This window comes from Giraffa tippelskirchi, chromosome 6 (assembly GCF_054371585.1).
Source record: "Giraffa tippelskirchi isolate mGirTip1 chromosome 6, T2T-mGirTip1v1.2.pri, whole genome shotgun sequence".
In the NCBI taxonomy this organism is placed as follows: Eukaryota; Metazoa; Chordata; class Mammalia; order Artiodactyla; family Giraffidae; genus Giraffa; species Giraffa tippelskirchi.
In genome coordinates, this window is record NC_137280.1 from 163,168,800 (window position 1) to 163,188,808 (window position 20,009).

General features: G+C 36.6%; 1 protein-coding gene across 1 annotated transcript in view; it reads right to left on the minus strand.

Annotated features, from left to right (window-relative positions):
- LOC145510938 (uncharacterized) overlaps positions 1-20,009 on the minus strand; it is a 157,108-nt gene that overhangs the window by 96,839 nt on the left and 40,260 nt on the right. Inside the window, exon 6 of the mRNA XM_081503113.1 lies at positions 11,450-11,589. The gene's annotated coding sequence lies outside the window, so the exon portion shown is untranslated. The remainder of the gene's footprint in view (positions 1-11,449; positions 11,590-20,009) is intronic.

The window sequence follows — 20,009 nt, forward strand, 5'->3', positions numbered from 1 at the left end:
GATTAGATAATTTAATCTTTACAACAACCCTATGAGATAGATACTATTATCATTCTCATTTTATAGATGAGGAAAGTGAGATTAAGAGAGATTAGGCCACACTCCTAACAAGAGGAAGATTTGGAATTTGAACTTAAACCAATGTGACTTTACTGTCTCTAAAACCATGGCCTTTAGAAAATAACTTACCAAGTACACAAGTAAAATAACACATTATTACTTAGAATATTAAAAACTTAAATACCACTTTACACTTTATAAAGTACCATCACAAATATTTCACTTAAGTCTTATAATAATCCTGTGAAGTAATAGCATTCCTATTTTGCAAATGAAGAAACTAAAGGTAAGAAAGGTAAACTGAGTTTTCCAAAGTCACTTGGCTAATAAATAATAGAATGAGGATGCCAATCCTGGTCTTTTAATATTATGTCGTGTGTGTGTGTGTGTGTGTGTGTATTAGTCGCTCAGTCATCTCTGACTCTTTGCAACCTCATGGACCACAGCCCACCAGGCTCCTCTGTCCATGGAATTCTCCAGGCAAGAATGCTGGAGTGGGAATATCATGTCTTACATTTTTCCAACTATAATTACTCTCCTTATTCCACCCTAAGATCTTTCCTAAGATCTTATTCACTCAATGACAAGTAGAATGAAGACTTTCCAGTAAGAATGATATTTTAAAAAAAGAAAGTAAAGGTTTTCTCAATTTAACATTAAAAGAAAGCAGCATTACAGTAAAACATTTTAGTGAAAATAAATCTCATTTCCATATTTTAAAATCATGTAATTCTTAGTAGTGAGATTTTCATTTTCCTTACTAAGTAGTCATAAATACATTCTTAATCCAAATATTGAGGGAAAAGAGCTAAGAGGGCCTCATACCCAAAGGATACTCCCATGATCCTACCAAACAAAAAGGATCACCCAAGAAATAACTAAATTAAACCAGGATAGTGTAAAAGCTGTACCAAGAGTTTGACTTAGAACCTCTACCAATTCTCCTCCCATGAACATTTTTAAGGGGATTCACCATCACCTGGATTATTAGCAAGGTTAGGCTAGGCATATTACATGGAAGATCATTTCCCAAGAGGTAGTCTCCCAGCTCTTGGTTCTCGATTTGTCTAGAAGCCAACAACTGTTTCAGTAATCATAGATTTTAAAACAGATATCTATAAAAGTTGGATGGTATGCAATTTTAGAAAGCAGTATCTTTTCCAAAAGACTGAATATGACATCTTCAGAGCAGGAAGTACAATAAGGAAAGTTAGCCCACATGCTACTAGAGTAAAGAGTGTTATAAGGCCATCCTTAGGCAGAGAGATCTATTAGAAATTGAATGAATAAGGCCTGAACTTTTCTCATCTGTGACTCTCTTTGGCCATGTCTGTGGCATAGCTGCAGTCATTACCCCCTTCAAAAAAAGCAAAGAAAAATATAAGAGGTAAAAGAGAAAGAAAAGAAAAAGAAAAGAATGTAAAAATAAATGGAGAACTTTAAAATTTAAATTTAAAAATCTAAAATTTTTAAAAGAAAATGAATAAAAATGAATAAGAAATAAAGATTTTAAAGGAAAATTAGGCTGATATCAAGGTATCTTAAGACATATATGGATTAATCAATGATAAACTGTTTTGGCAAGTCTATAATGTGCAATCTAAAAAGCTTCTCGAATATGCCTCATGACCATGAATGTACTCTGGGCTGCCAATTAACTTACTAAATTGTTATGTGATATATTTATCTTTAAATCATCACTGGAGTATTTCAAAATTATATATTATAGTTGTTAATAATTTTACATACAGGAAAGAATGGTATTTTGGGAGCTAGGGGGTAAATGTGCCAAGAAAAAAAAATGGGAAGTTATCTATGTTGAAAGCCCTCTTCCACCAAGGAAGAATATGCCTGATGAGTATGTGTCATCTGTTTAAAAAGGAAAAAAGATAAGATCTTTCACAGACCTATAGATGTTTCTGGATTCCCTTTCTCTTTATTTCAAGGGCTGTAGCCCACTCCACAGATACTGATTACACAGCCCATCATTCTTTGTAGCTCTGATGCTCTATCAAACAGGCTCAAGGGGTTGTCCTTATGGAATCCTATCTGATTGCTAAAATTCCTTTACTTCTCTGACATTTCAGCACCAAAATTTGCTTTGAAGACCTTAGCGTTTCCTCTATAATGCAAACAGACATTAGTTTTAACAGATTTATGACACAAAGTGACAACTAAAGAACATATCCTAGAAACGAGCATTCAGATAAAGAATTTTCCTTTCAAAATAATTTAAAACACACACATTCATAAGACACTTTTTATCCACTGAAAAAACACAATAAAATTTTTGTGACATGACTGGAATTGAGAGATTCTAGAGGGAAAAGCCTGGGAACATAAATAAAGGAGGATAAGTCACTATTGCACTGTATACAAAGGTATATGAATGCTTTGATGACACACGATCGGCTAGTTTAATAAAAGAAAACGGGTTTCTCACTTTAACAATTTAGAAATTAATGTTTCAAAACGCTTTCCAATAGTACCTCTCACTTTATTTATTTTGCCTCAGGTTTCCCCAACTCTTCACGGGGGTTCAACAGTGCTCCAACCCTCCACCTGCAGTCTCTGTCTTACCTTCTATCTTGGTTCATTTTCACTAAAGGTAAAAAATTCTTAAACTGACAGCATGATACTAAAGAATCAAAGGACACTAAAGAAATCAAGCAGGAAATTAAAAACATACTTAGAGACAAATGAATATGAAAACATGATCCAAAACCTACTGAAGTAGCAATAGCAGTTGTAAGAGGAAAGTTTATAGCAATACAATCTTACCTCAGGAAACAAACAAACAAAAATATCTCAAATAAACAACCTAATCTTATATCTAAAGCAACTAGAAAAAGAAGAACAAACAAAACCCAAAGTTAGGGCTTCCCTGGTGGCTCAGGAGTAAAGAATCCACCTGCCAATGCAGGAGACACGGGTTCGATCCAGGGTCCAGGAAGATCCCACAGGCTGCGGTATAACTAAGCCTGCGTGCCACAACTATTAAGACTGTACTCTAGAGCACAGGAACCAAAACTATTGGGCCCATGCACGGCAACTACTGAAGCCTGCATGCCCTAGAGCCCATGCTCCACAAGGGAAGCCACTGCAATGAGAAGCCTGCATACTACAAAGAAGAGTACAGCCCATTCTCCTCTACTTCAGAAAAGCCCCTGCAACAACTAAGACCCAGCACGGCCAAAAATAAATAAATAAAAGTTAAAAAAAAAAAGTTAGTGGAAGGAAAGAAATCACAAAGATCAGAGCAGAAATAAGTGAAACAGAGATGAAGAAAACAATAGCAAAGAAACTAAAAGCTGGTTCTTTGAGAAGATAAACAGAATAGATAAACCTTTAACCAGATCCATCAAGAACAAAAGGGAGCAGACTCAAATCTGTGAAATTAAAAATTAAAAATAAGAAGTTACAACGGACATCACAGAAATACAAAGAATCATAAGAGCCTACTACAAGCAACTATATGCCAATAATGGACAACCTAAAAGAAATGGACAAATCCTTAGAAAAGTACAACTTCGTAAGACTGAACCAGGAAGAAAATACAAATAGACCAATCACAAGTACTGAAATTGGAACTGTGATCAAAAAATTTCCAACAAGTAAAAGTCCAGGACCACGTGGCTTCAAAGGCAAATTCTATTAAATGTTCAGAGTATAGTTAACATCTATCCTTCGGAAACTCTTCCCAAAAACTGCAGAGGAAGGAACACTCCCAAGCTCATTTTACAAGGCCACTATCACCCTAATACCAAAACCAGACAAAGATATCACAAAAACGAAAATTAGAGGCCAATATCATTGCTGAACATGATGTAAAAATTCTCAACAAAATACTAGCAAACTAAATCCAAAACACATTAAAAGGATCATAGGCCATGATTAAGTGAGACATATCCAAGGGATGCAAGGATTCTTTAGTACACATAAATTAACCAATGTGATACACCACATTAACTGATTGAAGATTAAAAATATATGATCATCTCAATACACAGAAAACCTTTTGACAAAATTCAACCCCCATTTATGATAAAAAATATCCTCCAGAAAGTGGGCATAGTAAGGACCTACCTCAACATAATAAAATCAATAAATGACAAAGTCACAGCAAACATCATGATCAATGGTGAAAAACTGAAAGCATTTCCTCTAAGATCAGGAACAAAACAAGCATGTCCACTCTCACCACTTTTATTCAACATAGTTTTGGACATTCTAGCCATAACAATCAGAGAAGAAAAAGAAATAAAATGAATACAAATTGGAAAAGAAGTAAAACTGTCACTGTTTGCAGACAACATGATGCTATGCATACAAAATCCTAAAGATGCCTCCAGAAAACTATTAGAGCTCATCAGTGAATCTGGTAAAGTTGCAAAATACAAAATTAATACACAGAAATTTATTGCACTCTTATACACTAACAATGAGAGATCAAAAAGAGAAATTAAGGAAACAATCCCATTTGCCATCACAACAAAAAGAATAAAATACCTAGGAACAAACCTGTCTGATGAGGCAAAAGACCTGTACTTAGAAAACTATAAAATACTGATGGAAGAAATCAAAGATGACACAAACAAATGAAAAGATACACCATGTTCTTGGATTAGAAGAGTCAATGTAGTTGAAATCAATATACTACCCAAAGAAATCTACAGGTTCCATGCAATACCTATCAAACTATCAATGGCATTTTTCACAGAATTAGAACAAAAAATTTACAATTTGTATGGAAACAGAAAACTCCCCAATGGCCAAAGCAATCTTGAGAAAGAAAAACAGAGATGGAGTAATCAGGCTCCCTGACTTCAGGCTATACTACTAAGCTACAGTTATCAAAGCAGAATGATACTGGCACAAAAACAGAAATATAGATCAACAGAACAGGATACAAAACCCAGAAACAAACCCACCCATATATGGTCAACTAACCTATGACAAAGAAGGCAAGAACATACAATGGAGAAAAGATTGTCTCTTCAATAGTGGTACTGGGAAAACTGGACAGCTACAAGTAAAAAAACAAGTAGGACACACCCTAACACCATACACGCACACACAAAAAAATTCAAAATGGATTAAAGACCAAAATACAATGCCAGATACTATAAAAGTCTTAGAGGAAAACATAGAACACTCTCTGACATAAATCGAAGCAAGATCTTTTTTGATCCGCTTCCTAAAGTAATGAAAATAAAAACAAAAATAAACAAATGGAACTGAATTAAAAGCTTTTGCACAGCAAAGGAAACCATAAGCAAAGCAAAAAGACAACCCACAGAATGGGAGAAAATATTTCAAACAAAGTGATCAACATGGGATTAATCTCCAAAATATACTAACAGTTCATGCAGTCAATATTAAAAAAAAAAATCCAATCGACAAACCAATCAAAAAAAAAAAATGGTCAGAAGTTCTAAACAGATATTTCTACAAAGAAGACATTCAGATGGCCAAGAAACACATGAAAAGATGTTCAACATCACTAATTATTGGGCTTCTCGGGTAGCTTACCTGCTAAAGAATCCAACTGCGATGCAAAAAACCCCAGTTCAATTCGTGGGTCGGGAAAATCCCCTGGAGAAGGGATAGCCTATCCATGCCAGTATTCTTGGGCGTCCCTGGTGGCTCAGACAGTAAAGAATCCGCCTGCAATGCAGGAGACCAGGGTTTGATTGCTGGGTTGGAAAGATCCCCTAGAGGAGGGCATGCCAACCCGCTTCAGTATTCTTGCCTGAAGAATCCCAAGGAACAGAGGAGCCTGGCAGGCTACAGTCCATGGGGTCACAAAGAGTCTCAGAAAAAAAAAACAACCCAATCAACAAGCCAATCAAAAAATAAAAAAAAATGGTCACAAGTTCTAAACAGACATTTCTCCAAAGGAGACATAGAGATGGGCAAGAAACACATGAGAAGATATTCAATATCACTAACTATTAGAAAAATGCAAAACAAAACTACAATAATGTATCACCTCACATTGGTCAGAATGGCTATCATCAAAAAATCTACGAACAGTAAATGCTGGAAAGGGTGTGGAGAAAAGGGAATCCTTCTCATTGATGGTGAGAATGCAAATTGGTATAGACACTATGGAGAACAGTATGGAGGTTCCTTAAAAAGCTAAAAATAGAGCTACTTTATAATCCCGCAATCCCACTCCTGGGCATATATCCAGAGAAAACTATAATTCAAAAAGATACATGTATCCAAATGTTCAGTTCAGCTTAGTCGCTCAGTTATGTCCAACTCTTTGTGATCACATAGACTGCAGCACACCAGGCTTCCCTGTCCATCACCAACTCCCAGAGCTTGCTCAAACTCATGTCCACCGAGTCAGTGATGCCATCCAACCATCTCATCCTCTCTCATCCCCTTCTTCTCCTGCCTTCAATCTTTCCCAGCATCAGGGTCTTTTCTAAGGAATCAGTCATTGACATCAGGTTGTCAAAGTATCGGAACTTCAGCTTTAGCATCAGTCCTTCCAACTGATTGATTGGAAGGATTGATTTCCTTTAGGACTGAAGAGTCTTCTCCAACACCACAGTTCAAAAGCATCAATTCTTTGGTGCTCAGCTTTCTTTATAGTCCAACTCTCACATCCATACATGACTACTGGAAAAACCATAGCCTTGACTAGATGGGACCTTTGCTGGCAAAGTAATGTCTCTGCTTTTTAATATGCTGTGTCCGTTCATCATAGCTTTTCTTCCAAGGAGCAAGCGTCTTTTAATTTCATGGCTGCAGTCACCATCTGCAGTGATTTTGGAGCCCAAGAAAATAAAGTCTGTCACTGTTTCCATTGTTTCCCCATCTATTCACCATGAAGTGATGGGACCAGATGCCATGATCTTTGTTTTTTAAAAGTTGAGTTTTAAGTCAGCTCTTTCACCCTCCTCTTTCACTTTCATCAAGAAGCTCTTTAGTTTTTCTTCACTTTCTGCCATAAGGTGGTATCATCTGCATATTTGAGGTTATTGATATTTCTCCCAGCAACCTTGATTTCAGGTTGTGCTTCATCCAGCCCAGCATTTCACATGAAGCACTCTGCATATAAGTTAAATAAGCAGGGTGACAATATACAGCCTTATCGTATTCCTTTCCCAATTTGGAACCAGTCTGTTGTTCCGTGTACAGTTCTAACTATTGCTTCTTGACCTTCATGCAGATTTCTCAGGAGGCAGGTAAGGTGGTCTGGTATTCCCATCTCTTTAAGAATTTTCCATAGTTTGCTGTGATCCACACAGTCAAAGCTTTAGCATAGTCAATGAAGCAGAAGTAGATGTTTTTCTGGAATTCTCTTGCTTTTTCTATGATCCAGTAGATGTTGGCAATTTGATCTCTGGTTCCTCTGCCTTTTCAAACTCCAGCTTGAACATCTGGAAGTTCACAGTTTATGTACTGTTGAAGTCTGACTTGGAGAATTTTAAGCATTACTTTGCTAGCGTGTGAGATGAGTGCAACTGTGTGGTAGTTTGAACATTCTTTGGCATTGCCTTTCTTTGGAATTGGAATGAAAACTGACCTTTTCCAGTCCTATGGCCATTTCTGAGTTTTCCAAATTTGCTGCATATCAAGTGCAACATATCAAGTGCAACACTTTCGCAACATCATCTTTTAGGATTTGAAATAGCTCAACTGGAATTCCATCACCTCCACTAGCTGTGTTCATAGTGATGTTTCCTAAGGCCCACTTGACTTCGCACTCCAGGATGTCTGACTCTGGGTGAGTGATCACACCATTGTGGTTATCTAGGTCATTAAGGTCTTTTTTTGTATAGTTCTTCTATGTATTCTTGCCACCTCTTCTTAATATCTTCTGCTTCTGTTAGGTCCATACCATTTCTGTCCGTTATTGTGCCCATCTCTGCATGAAATATTCCCTTGGTATATTGTCACTGTCCATAGTGATTTTAAAGCCCAAGAAAATAAAATTTGGAATTTTTTCTACATTTGGCCACTGGCAAATTGAAGCTTCAATTCTGAAACATTGAAGGTTAAGAGCCCCACCTAAAATAGGGTGACTAATAGAAAGCCCTCACCATATTAAGTTGGACCTCAAAAGCAATAACCAGAATGCAATCTGTCCTCCCCATTTCCAACCCCACCCATAAGACAATGAAGGCTGCTTTGGCACTAAGAGGAGCAGAAGGAAAAAAAAGAAGGAAAAGAGGGAGGATCTCTGTTCTCAGGTACAAAAGAGTACCTATTTCATACCACTCACAAAAATTAACCTGAAATGGATTAAAAACAAAATAAGACCAGAAACCATAAAACCCTGAACCTTCCATTACTGAAAATCTTTGGCCATAGGCTGGTCCTTGTGTGGTTTTGCTGACCAGGTTCTCATTACTTTGATTGAGTAGGGAACCTCAAGCTCTGATTTTCGTGATATAGTCCTCAGTTCTTTAGCAAAAGCAAACACAAATCCTCCCTATAGGAAAGTAAGCATAATTTAAGCCTCCAGAACCTTCCAAATAATTTTGTTAGGGTAATAAGAAAAATAATCAAGCATACAATGAAACAAAGCACCACGGGCAAAAGTCTGCATAAATATAAATGAAAGATGATTGAATGAGATCCTAAGATTTCAAATATTAGAATTATCAGAAATATTACAAAACTATGCTTACTACAGTAAAAATTAATTAATTAATAACATGCTTTAAAATATATATAGGTACAGGAAATTAGAAAAAGTGAAAAAGCAGATCTGAAAAAGAACAAATAAAATTTCTAGAAATTAAAAATACAATGACTGAAATTTAAAATTGTGTATTCGCAAATACTTGGTAAGAAGTTAATACCCAAAATATCAATATATAAATAACTAACACAACTCAATAGCAATAATAATAATAATAATAACCTGATTTTAAGTTTTTCAAAAGATCTGAATAGACATTTTTCCAAAGAAGACATACAAATTGTCAACAGGTACATAAAAAGATGTTCAATATTACTAATTATCAGGGAAATGCAAATCAAAACCAAAATGAGCTATCATCTCATACCTATTAGGGTGGCTATTATCAAAAAAGAGAAATAACAAGTGTTGGAAAGAGTGTAAAGAGGTTATAAAATGCTGGTTGGAATATAAACAACACAGGTATTATGGAAAAAAGTATGGAGGTTCCTCAAGAAATTAAAAAATAGAATTAACATGATCCAGCAACCCTACTTCTGAGTATAAGAAAGAAAATCATCTCAAAGGGATATCTGCACTCCCGTGTTCATTACGGTATTGTTCACAAAACAGCCAAAATATGGAAATAACCTAAGTGTCCATCAATGAATGAAAAGATAAAGAAAATGTGGTATGTGCTCCACACAAACTCTGGAATATTATTCAGCCATAAAAAGAAAGGAAATCTGCATTTTCAACAATGTGGGTGAACCTGAAGGACATTATGCTAAGTGAAAATGAATCAAACAGAAAAAGACAAATACTGTAGATCTCACTTAACATGTAAAATCTAAACAAGTCAAACTCACAGAAACAGAGTAGAACAGGGGTTGCCAGGAATAGGGTTGACGGAAATGTCCATTGCGCACAAACGTTCAGTTATAATATGAATAAATCCTGAGGATCTAATGTACAGCATTATAGGTAAAAATACTGCATTATATACTTGAAATTTGCTAAGAAAGCATCAATAGATCTGAAGTGTTCACACTACCAAACAAAAGGTTAAGTATGTCAGGTAATGGATGCATTAATTAACTGGACAATAGTAACTATTTCACAATATATATGTATATTAAATCATCAAAGTAATTAGCCCCCAACTAAAATAAATAAATTAATTAAAAAAAAATTTCAAAGATGTTATCTGCAATAAATAGCAAAATTTAAGAAAAATAAATAAATAAATAAATCATCATGTACACCTTGAAAAAGTAAATTTTTTAAAACTATGGTTTGCCATTGAGAAGTTATTGCAATGTAGATTATACTTTAGAAAAGTTTTTTAAAAGCTACTGAGTTACAGAGAGGCACACAATCAGACATTAGTGAAACAAATATTCATAACTGAAATTATGACCACAAATGAGCAGTGATTATTTTCTTATGCTCCTCTGTCCATGGAATTCTCTGGGCAAGAATACTGGAGTGGTAGCTATTCCCTTCTTCAGGGGATCTTCTCGACCCAGGGATCAAACCCAGGTCTCCTGCACTGCAGGCAGATTCTTTACTATCTGAGCCATCAGGGAAGCCCTTATATTCTTATACTATGGGCTAAATGTTTGTATCCGCCCCACCAAAGTTCATGTGCTTAAGTCCTAATCCCAATTTGATGGTATTTAGAGGTAGGACCTTTGTGAAGTAATTAGGTCTTGAGCAAGGAGCTTTCATGAATGGTATTAGCGCCCTTGTAAGAAGAGACATGAGAGAAAGAATCTTTCTTCCTCACCACAGGAAAATACAGCAAAAAGATGGCCATCTATAAATCAGCAAGAGGGTCCTCATCAGACACAGACTATGCCAGCTCCTTGATGTGAGACTTCCCAACCTTCACAATTGTAGGAGATAACTGTTTATTGTCTAAGCCACCCAGTTTATAGTATTTTGTTACAGCAGTTTGAACTGACTTGAACATGTTGCAAAGAAACAACTAACTACTTATAGAATCTAAGAAAACAAGATGCAAGTATATGAAACTGTGATATGCTTTCTTACAGAGATACATGTAAGACTCTGCATCAAGCAATGCAATTGAGGAAATGTTTGCCAGATCTTTTGAGAAAATCATAAATTTCTAAGTGATCAGGGTCAATATGACCAATTAATTCATTAACTATTATTAAGGCATTAGTAGTATATTCTTTCTTTTTTAGTGGTACATAAATAGTACATCTTAAAATTGATGGCATTTTATATTCAATTAAAAAGAGATAAGAGAGCAACAAAATTTTCCAGAAATGATGAAAAACATTAATCCATGTATGCTGCTGCTGCTAAGTCGCTTCAGTCATGTCCAACTCTGCGACCCCATAGACGGCAGCCCACCAGGCTCCTCTGTCTCTGGGATTCTCCAGGCAAGAATACCTGAATGGGTTGCCATTCCCTTCTCCAATGCATGCATGCACGCTAAGTCACTTCAGTCGTGTCCGACTCTGTGCAACCCTATGGACGGCAGACCACCAGGCTCCTCCGTCCACAGGATTCTCTAGGCAAGAATACTGAAGTGGGTTGCCATTTCCTTCTCCCAATCCATGTATACAGGAAGCTAAAAGTTCCCAAGCAGTATAAATAAAAGGAAATCCATACTTAAAACACATTATCATGAAACTGTTTAAAACCAAAAGGAAAGAGAAAGACCTTAAAAGCCATCAGGGCACAATAGAGGGAGGGACAGAGAAAGATTACCTTCAAAAGAAGCTCAGATACCAGGTTCATGGAGTGGAAAGTTCAACAATGTTCAGAATAGTAATTCTCCCCAGGTTGATTCATATATCAATTGCTATCAGATTTTCAGCAGTCTTTTAGCAGATATTGGCAAGATGATCCTAAAATGTGTTTAGAATTGCAAATTACATAGAATTACAAAATTTATATAGAATTCATATAAAATGCCAAAACAATTTTGAAAAAGACAAAGCTGGACAACATATGCTTCCCAATTTCAAAAGTTGGTATAAAGCTTCTTCAGTAGTTGTGAACACAATGTAGTACTGGCACAAGGACAGACATGTAAATCACTAGAACAGAACTTATTTTCAATAAAGGTGCAAAGGAAATTCACTGAAGGAAAAGATAGTCTTTTTAATTAACAGTACTAGGAAAACTGCATATGCAGATGCCAAAAGATAAAGCTACACCTTTATTTCACACTATACAAAATAAATCACAGATTTAAATGTTAGAGCCAAAACAAACTTTTAAAAGAAAACACAGGTGATTATCTTCAAGACCTTAGGTTAGGCAAAAATTTCTTTAATATGACACCAAAAACATGGTTCATTCTTTAAAATCTGGTAAATTAAACCTCATCAAAATTCAAATCCTGTACACTTCAAAAGATATTATTATGAAAATTAAAAGATAAGCAACAGATTGGGAAAAAATATTTGGGAAACATATATCTTATAAAGGATTTGTGTACAAAATATGCAAAGAGCTTTGTATACTAAGAAGACAAACAACCCAGTCAAAAATTGGGTAAAATTTTTGACAAAACATTGCACCAAAAAAGATATATGAGAGGCTAATAAACACACAAAAAGGTATTCCATGTTAGTTTAGGAAAATGCAAATTAAAATCACAATGAGAAGCAATTTCACACCCATTAGGATGACTGTAATGATTTTTTTTAAAAAAAGGATAATAACAAATGTTCGCAAGGATGTGGAAAAAAGGAGTCCTCATACTTTGCTGGTAGGAACACAAAATAATGCAACTACTTTGGAAAGTTTGAAGTCTCATTAAAAGTTAAAAATAAATTTTCCAAATGACTGAACAATTTTACACTTAGGTATCTACCCAAGAGAAATGAAAATATATATTTACACAAAGACTTACACATGGATCCTCTTAGCAGCATTATTCATATTCATAGTCAAAAACTATAAAAAACTAAATGTGCATCAACTGATGAATGGGCAGACATGATGTAGTATATGCATATAGTGGAACACTACTCATCAATAAAAAGAACAGGGCTTCCCTGGTGGTCCAGTGGTTAAGAGTTTGCCTTGTAATGCAGAGGAAAGAGGTTCAATCCCTGGTTTGGGAAGATCCCATATGCCTCATGGCAATGAAGCCCATGTGCCACAACTACAGGCCCCGTGCTCTAGAACCCATGCTTCGCAACAAGAGAAGCCTCTGCAATGAGAAGACCCCACGCCACAGTGAAGTGTAGCCCCTGCTCACTGCAACTAGAGAAAGCTTGTGTGCAATAACAAAGAGCCAGCACAGCCAGAAATTGATTAAAAATAAATAAATAAATAAAAAGAACAAATTATTAACACATACCTCAACATATGAACCTCAAAAATATTATTCTAGGGGAAAAGGGTGGGGAGAGGAATAGACTGGGATTTGGGGATTGATATATACATGCTACTATACGTAAAATAGATAACCAGCAAGGACCTACTGTAGAGCACAAGGAATTCTGCTCAATATTCTATAATAAGCTAAATGGAAAAAGAATTTGAAAAAAAAGTAAATATATGTATATGTATAACTGAATCACTTTGCTGAATACCTGAAACTAACACAGCACTGTTAATTGACTCCAATATAAAATAAAAATTTTTAAATAGAAATAAAAATTGAAAATAAATAAAAATGTTAATATTAAACAGTAACAGTAACATTACACAAGTGAAAGTGCAATAAATCATCCAAATGAAATTATCATATATAGAAGTATTTTCATACTTCAGCATATTTTAATATTTCAGAAGCTTTCATAATTTTCATAAATGAATGATGATAGTGAATACTTACTAAGCACACCAAACATTTTAGACATCAAACACTTCAGTGTGAAAATATATATATATTATTCTAAGTCAAAGAATACCAAAACAAGAGACCAAATATTGTGTCATTTGATTTATATGAAATTTCCAGGAAAGTAAAATCTACAGAGAAAGGAAATAGATTAATATTGTCTGGGGTAAGGAGAATGGATAGAAGTTGCCAAAGGGGAAAGGCATGAGGGATAAATTAGGAGTTGATATTAACTGATACACACTACTATATCCAAGATAAACAACAAGGACCTACAATATAGCACAGGAAACTGTACTCAATATCTTGTAATAATCTACAATAGAAAAGAATCTGAAAAAGAATATATCCATGTACCCACATAACTGAATCACTCTCTGTACACTTGAAATATAATATTGTGAATCAACTATATTTAAACTTAAAAAAAAGGAAAGGGAATGGAGATTAACAATTAATGAACATAAAGGATCTTATTTGGGTGACAGAAGTGCCTGAAATCTGATCAATGGTGATGGCTGCACAATTAGTTAAATTTACTAAAAAAAAAGTCATTGAATAAATACTTGTAAAGGGTGAAATGACATACCCCAAAGCTATATATACATATAAATAAAAAAACATATATGACTATACATACGTATATACATATATGAACATCAGACTGGTAATTCATGTCACAAAAACAACAGTGAAAACCAGAAAACAAGACACTGAGATCTTACACATGATTACAAACAAAATTGCCATCCCTGAATTTTATTCCCAGTGAAATATATTTAAAAAATTAACACAAAACAGAGACTTCTTCAGGCTTTCCTGATAGGTCAGCTGGTAGAGAATCTGCCTTCAACGCAGGAGACACCAGTTCAATTCCTGGGTCAGGAAGATCCCCTGGAGAAGGGAGAGGCTGCCCACTCCAGTATTCTTGAGCTTCTCTGGTGGCTCAGACGGTCAAGAATCTTCCCGCAATGTGGGAGATCCTGAGTTGGGAAGATCCCCTGAAGGAGGGCATGGCAATCCACTCCAATATTCTTGCCTGGAGAATCCCCTTGGACAGAGAGGCCTGGTGGGCTACAGTCCATGAGGTCGCAGAGCCGGACATGGCTGCGTGACTAAGCACACACACACACAGAGCCTTCTTCAGAACAATAAAACTGGAGTTTGTCATCAGCAGATACTCTCTAGAAGAACTGCTAAAGAATAAACTACAGGTAGCAGGAATGAGCGACTAAGCTAATCACTGGACAATCACACTCATCTCCCATGCTAGTAAGGCCATGCTTAAATACTTGCACGCTACGCTTCAGCATTATGCAAACCAAGAACTTTCAGATGTCCAAGCTGGGTTTAGAAAAGGAAGATGAACCAGAGATCAAATTGCCAACATTCACTGGATTATAGAGAAAGCAAGAGAATTTCAGAAAAACATCTATCTCTGTTTCATTGACTACACTAAAGCCTTTAACTGTGTGGATCATGAAAACTGTGGAAAGCTCTTAGAAAGATGGGAATACCAGACCATCTTACCTGTCTCCTGAGAAACCTGTATGCAGGTCAAGAAGCAGCAGTTAGAACCCTGTATGGAACAACTGATTGGTTCAAGATCAAGAAAAGAGTTCTACAGTGCTGTCTGCTGTCACCCTGTTTGTTTAACCTACACACTGAGCACATCCTAGGAAATGCCGGGCTGGATGAGTTACAAGCTGGAATCAAGATAGGTGGGAGAATCATCAACAACCTCAGATATGCAGATGATACCAAGTGAAGAGGAACTAAAGAGTCTCTTGATGAGGGTGAAGGAGGAGAGTGAAAGAGCCAGCTTAAGACTAAATATTGAAAAAACTAAGATCATGGCATCCAGCCCCACTACTGTATGGCAAATAAAAGGGGGAAAAGTGGAAACAGTGACAGATTTCCAATACTTGGGCTCCAAAATCACTGTGGACGGTGACCGCAGCCATGAAATCAGAAGATAATTGTTTCTTGGCAGGAAAGCAGTGACAGACCTAGACAGTGTGTTGAAAAGGTATGTATAATCAAGGCTATGGTCTTCCTAGTGGAAGCTGGGACTGCAAAGAAGATAGAACACCAAAGAACTGATGCCTTCGAACTGTGGTGCTGGAGAAGACTCTTGAAAGTCCCTTGGACAGCAAGGAGATCAAACTAGTCAATCTTAAGGGATATCAACCCTGAATATTCACTGGAAGGACTGATGATGAAGCAGAAGCTCCAGTATTTTGGTCATCTGATGCAAACAGATGACTCACTGGAAAAGTCCCTGATGTTGGGAAAGATTGAGGGCAGAAGGAGAAGAGGACGTCAGAGGATGAGATGGCTGGATGGTATCATCAAGACAATGAACATGAGCTTGGGCAAACTCTGGGAGATTGTGAGGAACAGGGAGGCCTGGCATGCTGCAGTCCATGGGGTTGCAAGGAGTCAGACATGACTGGGCAACTGCACAACAACAAAAAGCAGGAATGAGCTCCCAGACAAAAGATCTAACATGCAAGAAAGAACCAACAAATAAAGTGACAAATATGTGAGTATATGTACATAAATATCAAGTATAAAAATTAGTAGTAATAAAGTTTCATGGGGTTAAAAATAAACATAAAACAACAATTTTCAGGACAGGGGCAACTGGGGTTAAAGTGTGCTTGATATTATCGAGAAGGAAGCTAAAAGTAATAATAGTAACTTGGGCCTCTGATAATTATGTTTATTATAACTTCCAGAGTAACCAATAAGTGAATGGAAATAGAATGTATAACTTCTAAATTATTAGAGGGAAAATAATTTAAAAATTATCCATTGTAGGGCTTCCCTGATGGCTCAGACGGTAACGAATCTGAGAGATGCAATGTGACCTGCCTGCAATGTGGGAGACTTGGGTTTGATCCCTGGATTGGGAAGATCCCCTGGAGGAGGGCATTGCAACCCACTCCAGTGCTCTTGCCTGGAGAATCCCATGGACAGAGGAGCCTGGCAGGCTACAGTCCGTGGGGTCTCAAAGAGTTGGACACAACTGAGCGACTAAGCACAGAAGACAGCACTCAGTATTAGTCAAGGTTACCCAGAGAAACAGAACCAAAACCAGTAGGGTTTGTCATGTGTGTTATATGTGTGTGTCGAGAGAGAGAGAGAGAAATACTTATAAGAAACTGGCCAATGCAATTATGGAGGCTGACAAGACCCAAGATTTACAGTCAGCAACCTGGAGACCCAGGAGAGCTGATGGTATAGTTCCAGTCCAAGTCCAAAGGCCTAAGAAGCAGGAAAGGCAATAGTATGATTCTAGTCTGAAAGCCAGTAGGTTTGGGACCCAGGAAGATGTTTCAGGTTGAGTCTGATTGTGGGGAAAAAGCAAATGTCCCAGCTCAAAGGCAATAGGCAGAAGGAGTTCCTTGTTACTCATCCTTTTTGGTCTCTTCAAATCTTTAACAGATTGGATGAGACCACCCATATTGAGGAGGGCAATCTGCATTACTCAACCTACCAAGTCAAACGTTAATCTCATTCAGAAAGTTTGATAAAATATCTGGGCATCCTGTGGCCTAGTCAAGTTGACACATTAAATTAATCATCACATCAATCCAAAAGAAAGCAAAAATGGAGAGCAAAGCAGAAAAGACGTGCCAAATAGAAAGTGAAAAATAGGACAGCAAAGTCTACCACATCAGTAAATGCATTGAAGGTGATCAAATTTAAACACTTAGAATCAACTAGATGTCTGACAGAAGGCATATTAATTCAATCCACTGATTCACTAACATCTACTATGTGTTATATACTATTTTAAGTATATAGACGTATCAGTGGAAAAAAAGCAATCAGATTACAGAATAATAAACAACTGTTCTGTATTCATTTTCATCTATCTATAATCCCTACCTCCCTTTTAAAAAGACTGTGCTAATTTATAATTGAAAACATTTTACTCAACAGGTTAATATAAAATTAAAGACAAAGGAAGCTCAATAATTACATGAAAAATTTCAGGAGTAAAGAATTCGCCTGCCAATGCAAGAGATGTGGGTTCAATAACTGGGTCAAAGATCCAACCTACTCCAGTACTCTTGCCTAGGAAATCCCATGGACAGAGGAGCCTGGTGGGCTACCGTTCATGGGGTCATAAGAGGTCAACACGACTTAGCGACTAAACAGCAACAAGAACATGATTCAACAAGCAACCACACATGAGGAAATTACTAAAAGTAAGTAGTATCAGTATTAAAACTTGAGCTAATAGGCATCCAAGGCAAAAAGGGAAATAGCACATTTTAGTCATCTACCTACCAAAAATTGTATATTCAGTAGAACACACAAACTTTCATTTAGCCCTAAAGTATAATAAAAACAAACAGAGATCCTTATATTCTGAGAAACATATAATTATATAGGCTGTTCCAAGAGATCCAGTAGCCAACCTAAGAAGTTTCGTACAAAGACAAGTTGGGTACGATAGGAGAAAAACTTGGGCTTCATATTCAGATAGAATTGAGTTTCAGACATGTTCCATGCCAGGCTGGATGAATCAGAAACTGAAATCAAGATTGCTGAGAGAAATATCAACAACCTGAGATATGCAGATGATACCACTCTAATGGCAGAAGGCAGAAAGAAAGCAAAGAGGGACTAAAGAGCCTTTTGATGAGGGTGAATGAGAAGCGTGAAAAAGCCAGCTTAAAACTCAACATTCAAAAAACTGAGATCATGACATCCTGTCCCATCACTTCATGGCAAATAGATGGGGGAAAAGTGGAAATAGTGATAGATTTTATTTTCTTAGGCTTCAAAATCACTCTGGACAATGACTGCAGCCATGAAATTAAAAGTCCTTGCTCCTTGGAAGAAAACCTATGGCCAACCTAGACAGCATATTAAAAAGTAGAGACATCACTTTGCCAACAAAGGTCCATATAATCAAAGCTATGATTTTTCCAGTAGTCATGTACAGATGTAAGAGTTGCACCATAGAGAGAGCTGAGTGCCAAAGAACTGATGTTTTCGAATTGTGGTGCTGGAGAAGACTCTTGAGAGTCCCTTGGGCTGCAAGGAGATCAAACCAGTCAATCCTAAAAGAAATCAACCCTGAATATTCATTGGGAGGACTGATGGGGAAGCTGAAGCTCCAATACTTTGGCCACCTGATGCGAAGAGCTGATTCATTGGAAAAGACCCTGATGCTGGGAAAGACTGAAGGCAAAAGGGAGATGACAGAGGATAAGGTGTTTGGATGGAATCACTGACTCAATAGACATGAATCTGAGTAAACTCCATGTGATACTGAAGAACAGGAGAGCCTGGCATGCTGCAGTCCATGGGGTCACAAAGAGTCAGACACAACTTAGCAACTGAACAACAACAACAACATGTTTCATCCCTACAGTCTGTATAACCATAGGCAAGTTACTTAACCTTTCTGAAATCAATTTCCTCATCTCTAAAACAGAACTATGAATGAAGGAATTAGATGTTTTATAAAGTATCTAGCATATGATAAATTCTCAATTTAAAAAAAAGAGTTGTTATTATTATTATTATAGCACATAATCATAAACATAGGGGCAACGTAAATTGATACAGAGAGGAGTGTCTACTTATAGATCAAAGTGTATGGTGCTTAAAGAATAGTCAGTCCCACAGTACCAATGAATTAAAATATGAACAATATGGAAGTAATATAAATGAAGAGAAAGTTGACTATTGTACACAAATCATAAGGTTTGTGTATATATATTTACATAAGGCAAGTCAAAGGAAAACTGGGCTTTTGTCAAGTGGGTTCATCTTTGGGTTAACAACCACTTTTTGCCTTTTTCCTAAGCATCAACATTAACCAGTAAACTACATAAGGGTAGAGTCCATTCATGGTTTTCCATGCCATTCTTTCCCAGTATAGACACATTCAGAGCACTCAATATTTGTTAATCAAAAAATGGGTATCAGCTATTATCTCTGGAATTGATAGTTTTCATTTCAAGAATGTTGTCTAATATATTTTGCAGTGATAGTTTGACTCTACATCATTTCTGTGGCTTGTGACATAAACAGGTCTTTTAAATGACCAACTCTGATGGCTAATTTTATGTGTCAACTTGGCTATGCTATAATACCCAGTTATAGATGGGGAAACAATGGCAACGGTGAGAGACTATTTTTGGGGTCTCCAAAATCACTGCAGATGGTAACTTCAGCCATGAAATTAAAAGACGCTTGCTCCTTGGAAGAAAAGCTATGACCAACCTAGACAGCATATTAAAAAGCAGAGACATTACTTTGCCAACAAAGGTCTGGCTAGTCAAAGCTATGGTTTTTCCAGTAGTCACGTATGGATGTGAGAGTTGGACTATAAAAAAGCTGACCATTGAAGAATTGATGTTTTTGAACTGTGGTGTTGGAGAAGACTCTTGAAGTCCCTTGGACTGCAAGGAGATCCAACCAGTCAATCCTAAAGGAAAT